This window comes from Ictalurus furcatus, chromosome 4, assembly GCF_023375685.1.
Source record: "Ictalurus furcatus strain D&B chromosome 4, Billie_1.0, whole genome shotgun sequence".
NCBI classification, from domain to species: Eukaryota; Metazoa; Chordata; class Actinopteri; order Siluriformes; family Ictaluridae; genus Ictalurus; species Ictalurus furcatus.
Genome location: NC_071258.1, coordinates 4,640,562 through 4,650,505, shown reverse-complemented (window position 1 = coordinate 4,650,505; position 9,944 = coordinate 4,640,562).

Sequence of the window (9,944 nt, the reverse complement as noted above, 5' to 3'; positions counted from 1 at the left end):
TTAGTGATTTTCATAGATTTATCAATAATGTCAGAACAGAACTTATAACCTGAACTGAAGAATTATATGAGAATCAACATTTCTTATGAGATTTAAACAGATGTAACACTTACTCTCTTATGACAGTTCTTACATACGTGTCATAAATGTGGTGTCATAATGACCATCCGAAACTGAAGAAAAAAAAAAAAACAACTAAAAATGCCCAATAGATCAGATTTAGCAAACATTTGCATGTGGAATAAGGTGTCACGATGTCACACTATAGCATTTGTCATGGTAACACAACACTACTATAGAACAGGACGTAAAACTGTTGATATGTGTTACAGTGTATGCCATCTGCCATGACTCACTTATGATGCAAGGTTCAAGTGTTACCTATGTAAGATATTATACAGCTAAATTCATAGACAATGTTCCCACACCAGTGAAATGTGTATTTAAGTTTACAAAATCTTACAGTTTTTATATATATATATATATATATATATATATATATATATATATATATATATCTAGCAAGTAACCAAAATCAATGTCCAGATTTCATAATTGTCAAACTGAGACAAATGAAGGAGGTATATAAACACGATTATGGACAAAAATTATTATCTAAACACTGTTAGCGCATAACACACCAGACGCATAAGGTACTGTAGAACACTGTAACGACTTATAATCTCACTATCCGGTGTCACACATAAGAGGACGTGTTCCCTTCTGAGTCTGGTTGTCTCAAGGTTCCGTTTCATGTCATCTCAGGGGAGTTTTTACTCACCATGGTCACCTCTGACCCGCTCAGTGTCTGTTGGTAAAAGCAAACGCATAAAAACAAATAGATTGAACTGAACTGAAATGCTTATCTTGATGTACACGGTAAACAGTTTAAAGTACACTTTCTACAGGAATCAAGCGTGACTCGATCGAGAAACGATCGTGATCCAACATTAGTCTTTGTGGTACACCACGGTGGATCAGAATAAAAGCAAGAGCACTCTTTACATCAGGCAAACTCTCTCTCTCTCTCTCTCTCACTCTCCCTCACGCACACGCACTCTATTTATATTATAGTATGACTGAAGACATACAGGCACAGACATTGCGCGAAATTATATTTAGGCCTTTGACAGATGCTGTAATAATTTCGGCATTTAGCACAGTTCACGCTCTGACTGAATTACAAAGAACTGACAAACATGTAGGCCATCATTATGCAAAAGAAAAAAACAAAAAACAAGCAAAGTTATTGGTTATGTTTGTTTAGGTATTCATAATGCCTAGAACTTTAAACTGCTGCAGTGAATTTTCTAAAAAAGAAAAAAAAAATAAATATATATATATATATATATATATATATATATATATATATATATATATATATAAAAATATAATATATATTTATTAATATAAATTAATTTATAATTTAATATATATACACACACATTATATATATATATATATATATATATATATATATATATATATATATATATATATATATATATACACACACACACACACACACAATATTTCCCTTTTTTGTCTTATAGAAAATGATAACTTATATAACTTGTAAATGAAGTGGAAAAATGTTTATGAATCCAGTTGAGAGTATCTCTAATTGGTTAATACAATACAACTATGGTGTATTTTTACTGTACTGTATATAAACACAAACTGTATAATCGACAACCTTTTAACACGGCTTGCTTGTCTCTCGGTTATATCAGCGACCTTAGGTTTACATTGCTCGCAGAGCAGAATTTCCATTTGCACTAACACCCTCGTGAACACATTCTGAAGAAAACGAGAACTGACCACATCCTGCGCTCAAGCTCTACAATGCCTCACTCCATCGATAAATTAAGTAAGTAACTTCTAGATATTTATCATGTCAAGAAAATGATCATTAAGACTGATTTAAAAATGTAAGAATCAAAAGCTTATCTGACTTTTGATTTGGTTTAACAGTGATCTTGGTGGCTTGGTTGTCTCAAGCTCAAGGTATGGATTCATTTACGGTGTAGTAAAGTACTTCAGCATTACAATAACTCTCATTAAGCACGTATGTACAGTTGGTGTATCTGCGTCAGGTTAGAGATCTCCGTTTTTCATTTAAAGGTCAAGAAATCCATCCAGCAAGGATTTATGCAGTTAAAAACAGAGGCAAACTGGAGTTCACATGCAGTACACATGGGATGAAGGAAACACTCGAGAAGAACAGCAACTTATATATTTACCTCTGTAGGAATGGCACAGGCATAGACATGAAATCAGATTGTCAAGATGTTACATTTATTATAGACGACATTACAAAGGATGATACAGGAGACTACAGTTGTGTCTTTTCATCGTATAAGTATGATCCCGGGGTTGTAAGAGGAAATGGCATCAATTCCATCTTCATTACTGTGAACGGTAAGATTTTTAAAAATCGTTTTTTTCTGCTTTTTGTTACCTAATCATATGATAGTTAATAATAATGCCCAAATATGCATTTACTTTAACTCATAATTCTATCAGTTGCTTCGCCTCATATTCAGATTCGTTCATCCCGGCGGAGATAGCCTTGCCGGAGACGAGTGTAAAAATGGGAACTGATGTTGATCTCCAGTGTACCTCTTTAAAATTACCCGAGAGGAACCAGAAAGGCAACATTTATGCCTATCTGTACAAAAAGGGTTACACAGTGCAGAACGGCACTGTAATTCAGATGAATATTTGGGACACAGTGAAGAACAAGGCAAGGTTTACTCTAAAAGAAGTCACGATGCGAGATGCTGGAACCTACTTCTGTTTTCTGATGTCAGAGCCATGCCCTTTTCCTAAAGAAGTGCATGGCATCAATGAAGTCAACCTTAACATTACTGGTAAGATGTACCATAAATCAAGATATCAATAAAATAATAATGCAGGACACTGAAAAGCATAGACACTTTAATTCATTTAAGACAATCAATGCGCTAGTTATACTCGTTATAATACAAATTAAACTGACCAGCTTTTTTTGTTTTTTTTGGAAACCTCTGTTTAAATGCATCATGGTTTAAAAAATAATATATAAATACTCTTTATTTCCAGAATATGTTAATGAAACTCTAAAGATTATTGTTGGTTGTTCTTCTCTGCTGCTGATGATTATTTTGTCTCTTGGACTTTGGGGAATGTTTCATAAGCAAGGTCAGTTACAATTTTGTCTATTAACAGTGTTGATGACAAAAAGCAAACGTCAATTTACACCATTATTTCCATAATATAATATCACTCAGTAGTGGTAATAATAATAATAATAATAATAATAATAACTGTCTTATACAATATGTTTTATTCAATAGGTTGTTTTAAATGCCACAGTGAAAGGTTTGTTTATTTTTGTTTCTTACAATTAGATGCTTTTAGTTAATTTAAAGTAAATGGTAAATGGTCTGCACTTATATAGCACTTTTATCCAAAGCGCTTTACACTGTGTCTCATTCACCCATTCACACACACACACACACACACACACACACCCCTCCACACACCAGTGGTAGCAGAGCTGCCATGCAAGGCGCTAACTTGCCATCAGGAGCAACTTGGGGTCTTGCCCAAGGACACTTTGATCTCAGATATGGCCCAAAACTATTTTTGTTTAATAGCTGAACATTCTGGTTTCATGAACCATACGTCAAATAAATTTAATTTAATTGTCTTAATTAATGGCATTTTTTTTTTCCAGATCAAGCAGGAAACAATTATGAAATCACGCAATGCTGAGGAAAAAAAATTTGGAAACAACAACAACAAAAAAAATCACAATTGGTACTTTGTTGCTCCTCTTCAGGATTTTATGATGGCCTGAATTCTTTGAGACATGGACTTCACCGAGCTGATAGAGATCAAGCTAACCCATGAGTGGGGAAATTTGATTGTTTTCTTAAGGTGGTCATCTTTATATGTTTCATTAGAACGGCACCAGGCAAAAGTTCCAGCATCATCTCCTTGGCCAATGGAGATTCGTGATTCATCACGGAATATCACTTTCCTCCAATCATCCACAGTCCATGACTTCGTCTCTTTAGCCCAGTGTAACCTTGTTTTCTTCGGTTTAGGTGTTAGTGCTGGTCTTCGTTTGGCTTTTCTATCTGTAAATCCTGTTTCATTCAGCCGATTTCTTACAGTTTCTGTCACACACATCGACTCCTGTTTACGCTTTCTATCCTGACATTTGCAGTCTTCCATGGTCTACCCATATGTTTTCCTTTTGTTTATACTTGCACCAAATTTTAGACACAGCATACTGTGAACAACCGATATCTTTTGCCACACTCTGTGTTGGATTTCCTTCTTGAAGGAGTTGTATAATCCTTTCCGTTGTTTCAATTGACCGCTCTCTTGTTGGGGCCATGTTTCCTTTCAAAAGGTCCAAGGTTAAGATCTGTAAGCGCTCTATTTAACTACAGAATAATTTGCATCTTTAGACTTGTGCTGGTATTTGTTTTAGAAATGCAAATTACAAGGTGATTCCATAATTTTTTTTTTCCTCTAATTGGAAATAAATATGCCATTAATTAAAATAATTTCATTTAACTTGTTTGAGGTATGTCTCTGGGTGGATGTGGCTTAGGTGGTAGAGCGGGGTGTCCACTAATCGTAGGGTTGGCAGCCCACGTGACTCCACATGCCGAAGTGTCCTTGGGAAAGACACTGAACCCCAAGTTACTCCCGATGGTAAGTTAGTGCCTTGCATGGCAGCTCTGCTACCATTGGTGTGTGTGTGAATGGGTGAGTGAGGCACAGTGTAAAGCGTCGTGCAAGGTTAGGTTACTGCTAAGGTTTTTTTTAAAAAAAAAAACAAAAACAAAAAAAAGCAAACCTATACAAGTGCAGACCATTTACCAAGCCAGAATTGCTCAACTATTAAAAAAATTGTTTTGTGTCATCTGATATTTGTTTATTTTCTACGAAGTAAAAAAAACAACAACAGGTGGACATCCTCTAAGTGTGGTGATTCCATCATTTTTGCCAGGGGTTGTATATGAGTATTTAATATTCACACTGAAATTTCGGTCAAATAGATCTACCGAACATAGGAATGACTCAAGAGACGCAGAGCTGGACCAAGGTATCATTTTTTTCTTCTCTTATTTTAACAGTTCATTAATGTACTTAGAACGTGAATGTTTGAAATACAGAAAGAGTAAAAATCATATTTTTAAATGCAGTATCCTGTACTAATACTTTATATGTAATACAGGGTGTCCAAAAAGTCTCAGTACATTGGGCACTATGTATGCCAGCATCCCGTCGGTTGTGCCAGTGGATGTTCATGGACGTCCTCTTCTCGGTTGGTGCACAACACTTCCAGCCTTTATGAATTTGTTAATAAGTTTGGCGACAGTGTCGTGTGTGATGTGCTCTCCCTGTTTCCTGTTAAAGTCCATCGCAACCTTGAGACGGTTTCCCGATCCAGCCATGAGAATGATTTCAACATGTATTTCTTTTGTTAAAGGCATTGTTAAAGGGTATCTGAAAAAAAATCTATATACAATATAAACTAAGTAGTAAAAAATTCGGAAGACATTTGGCTAAATAGTGTTAATTTCCCCTATGTACGGAGACTTTTGGGACACCCTTTACTGCCTTGAAATGATCATTTTCTCACATGAATTTTTCACTATTAACAGGTGAAATGCAGAATGAACAGAGGTAAACTTATTTATTTATTTTTTTATTCTAAATCTCAGTAGTTACGTCAAGAGAAACAAGGAAACTTGGCAAACCTAGTTTTGCCGGACTGTCATCGGCTGCAATGTCCCTGCTATGGCTCACTGCTTGCTAGCGAAGGATAGCAAGGTTGAAATTTGGCGAGATAGTCTCCACATGCAACAATGGGACTCAATCGACTGATTGAGTCAGTCAGCTAGGTGGTCCATTGTTCCTTGGACATTCAGTTTGAATGGATCTTCGCTTCCTGAAGGTTCTACTTGAAACCCTTATAATAAGGAACCTATATGTTGTCAGGTTCTAAGGTGAACCTCAAAAGCGGGCGTTTCTGCTCTTAACCAAGTCCTGTAGCTGCATTTGTTCATTACTATTAGTTGTTTGAAGAGGAAAAACAGTTGAGTGTAAAGATCTGTACCCACGATTTATCTGGAATGGAAATGTGCAGCTGTACCGGGCCTTCGTGGATAAAATGTACGATCCCTGCTTTAAGGGTTATTCCATAGGAACAATCCAGAAAACTCTTACATCTGACATTTGTTTTCTAAGAGTCTATGCCTACAGCTTTATTGTGTGTATTTATTTTCATATATTTCAGCTTTGGTACAGAATGGGAAGATTCCGAAGACAGTGGTGAGTATATACTATAGTGAGCTGTATGACTTAAAATTTTGCACATGAACATGACCTTTGCCGTGAAATTTAGAAGACATCCCCTGCACCGTTCCAAATTAAGTTACCCTGATGATTTTTTTTCCACCCCCTCACAGCCAGTGCTTCACTTCAGGACATTTATCAGGTGAGCTTCTGTATGTACGAAGACCTGTTCGTTTACTGTTACTTATTTTCCCTAAACAATTAAGAGAACAACTAGGAAGCAAATAATGGGCCACATTCCGAGTTGAGATAATATACAAAATAATAAGATGTGCTGGATCAAGTGCTATTTTACAAGAGGAAAAGCAAGATCACTAGACTCCTACAAGATGTTTATTTCAATACTTGTCAACTTCTCATTCATACGTCATTGTATTAGTCTTTTTTTTTTTCCCATTAAACTGACATTTGCTTTTAGGTTACATCATATTACATCTGAAGGCATCACTTCACAGTTTATATTCCGTAACTGTTTTTCATAAAGGCAAGAGCTTGCGTTTAAAGATGACGGTCTGTGCAGGTGGATTTGATAATATGAACATTAACGTAAATGTGTAACTCTGAATACAAGAAATTTTGTCCGTATACAACAGTGTAACTTTTAAACCCAAGTCAATGACTTGAGTGATAAGAGTAATCTGCATCCTAAACAAACTGAGGAATGTCATTCAACCTTGCTCCATCATCTAACTCATCTCTTATCCAGTCACGATTTAAGCATGCAGACATGCGGTTGACAGAAACTGCACCCGATTTGAATGCCATATACACATGGGTGACAAATTAAAAAGTGTGTGGGGGGGGGGATCTGTTATCTTGTGGGACGCATTGATTAATTTTTCCTGCTATGGTTTGGCTCCGTGAAATATGACAGAAAGATGAAAGATAGAAAGGATGAGGTTGAGAATTATGTAAATTGTTCGCGATGACCTTCACACTCACTGGAACTCAACCCACCTGAACACCTATGGGAGATTTTGCAGTGATGTGTTCGACTCATCAAAACACCAACTCTGGGAATATCTATCGGAAGAATAGGGTTCACGGCTCCAGTACAGCTTCAGAGACTGTAGCTTTGAGATTGGAGCTGTTCTACTGGCTCACGGTGGCTTTTAATTTGTTCCCTGTGTATATGCCATAAACAAATGCTAGCATGATAAAGAAAAGGATTATGATCCAGCAAAGATGCACTCGCATTCACTTCATTTGAATTTTAAAATCAATTTGTGTGCATTGTAGATGTGTCTAATATTCAGTATGCCGTTCTCTTCTAGGTGTGTGAAGATCCATAGAAAAATCAGAAGTGTGGCTGCAGCAATACGGCTAGACCGGAATCTCCAGTACTATTCTATACTCTAAACTATTATAAACTAGTCAAATGATACACAGCTCACTTTTCTTGGCAATATAGATATAAGCAAAACGTTAGCAGGCTGGTAATTTCGAGGTGTTTCCAAAGGTAATTTGTGGTATTATAACCCACAACTGTCTCACTGATATAAAAGAATACCAGTTCAAAACATCTACAGAAAATGTGCCTAATGTTTACTGGATAACAATTTTGTATGGTCAACTACTTTTATAATTCTAAGGTGACGATTTAACAAACGTTCCTATTGTATACGAACTGTTGTATAGGAAGCAATAGCAAGTGTTTTAAACTTTTAAACTATTTTTCATTATTTAGGTCCTTTCTATTTTCATTCGATTTAAATATGTTCCTTAGAGTAGCATTTTCGTTTTAAATAGGATAAAAAATATTTCTGGTTAAAGAAATTTCAGAAGGAACATATGGTTAGAATAAGACAAAAGGAAAGAAAAACTAAACACAACATAGAAGGTGCTTTCTGATGAAGAGAGAGTCTAATTCTAAAAAGATAAGAATAGGGCACTTTTCATTTATTTGCTACTGATGTATGTCAACACGTTTCATCAAATGTATTGAGTAAGTACTATATCAAAAGACTGACAAGTAATTAATTACATCACATGACATGAACCACTTTTCAGGCAAACAAACATGACTTATAGTATATATAAATAAAGGAAGCTATTGAAGAAAAACTATTTCAGACATTTGACCTTGCTGTGACCTTGACCGTATTTGGCTCAATCGCAAAATCAAATCAGTTCATCCACCGGTAAAAATTTCATTTAAATCCTATGAACATTTAATCTCGTTCTTGAGATCATTTATTGACGAGAATCTCGGACACAGACCGACAGATGGACAGACGGGTTGATCGGTGGACAAACCCAAAGGCATATTGCCTTCACCACTTAGTTGTGGAGACATCATTAAAAAAAAAAATCATGAAATCAGTTACAATAAAGGATTTTGGAGAGAGGAAAATATCAGGGTGGTTTCAGGCAAATAGATACATTGTCCTGAAAAGAACATTAGTATCGTGGAAAAGCAGATTTCCCAAAAAGATGTAATGTTTGAAACATGGATTTTTAAAATATTTTATATATATATATATATATATATATATATATATATATATATATATATATATATATATATATATATATAGATTTAACCAAAGACTACACTGTTAGAAAATTAGGAAAGGATTTTTTTGGTGGTCCCTTTGAGGGAACCTTTAAAGGTTCTATGTGCATTGACTACAGTACAATGTCATTCGGGCTATCTCATGTCATTCGGACGTTTTGATATTTTCTGGTTTATGTCTCTGCATCTCTGTATTAGTTTGATATGATCTTTGTTTATGTGGATGTTAAACTGTTGTCTTTCAAAATAAATTAAAAAAATGCTGGTGTTTGTATCCATGTCTCCATGTTTGTGACGTTACTATTAAATTAGTGTAAAATCCAAAAGAAATAGAGGATTCATAAACTATACTGTATTTGCTGCAGGTTCTGTCAGTAAGCCACCGTGTGTCATGAAGCTTCCCTGTTCTTCTTTAGGTTATCATTTACAGCAATAAACATACCTAGCACACACTATGGACAATTTGGAAACGGCAATTAGCCTACAATGTATGTCTTCAGACAGGGGGAGGAATCCAGAGTACCCAGAGGAAAGCTCTGAAGTACAGGTTGGACACGCCAACGCTGAGCACACAGGTGCGATATCCAAAACTGTATACGATGTCTTTTTACTTGATTAGACCTTTTTGTGTGCAACTTGGGAATTGAACGTGTTGCGAGCAATGCTTAATAATAATGATCATCAATCGATCAATCATCAGGAATCATAATAAAAATCAGGATAACAGTCTATATAACAGGTACAGTGGTGATATACAGCTTATACATACATGTCTAGCCTTACATTAACAGTTTATGACTGCGGACACTACACATTAAAGAGCTATGCTGAATTACAATTTCGAACCATTAGAATATTAAAGACAGAATTACATCATTCATATATATATATATATATATATATATATATATATATATATATATATATATATATATATATATATATATATATTTGTAGTTCTGAGCTGCCTCTGTCCCATAAGACATGGGCTGGTTTCAGTGTGGTAGATGACATGACATTTCACCCAGCGCTTACACAGTGCAGAACAGCACTGTAATTCAGATGA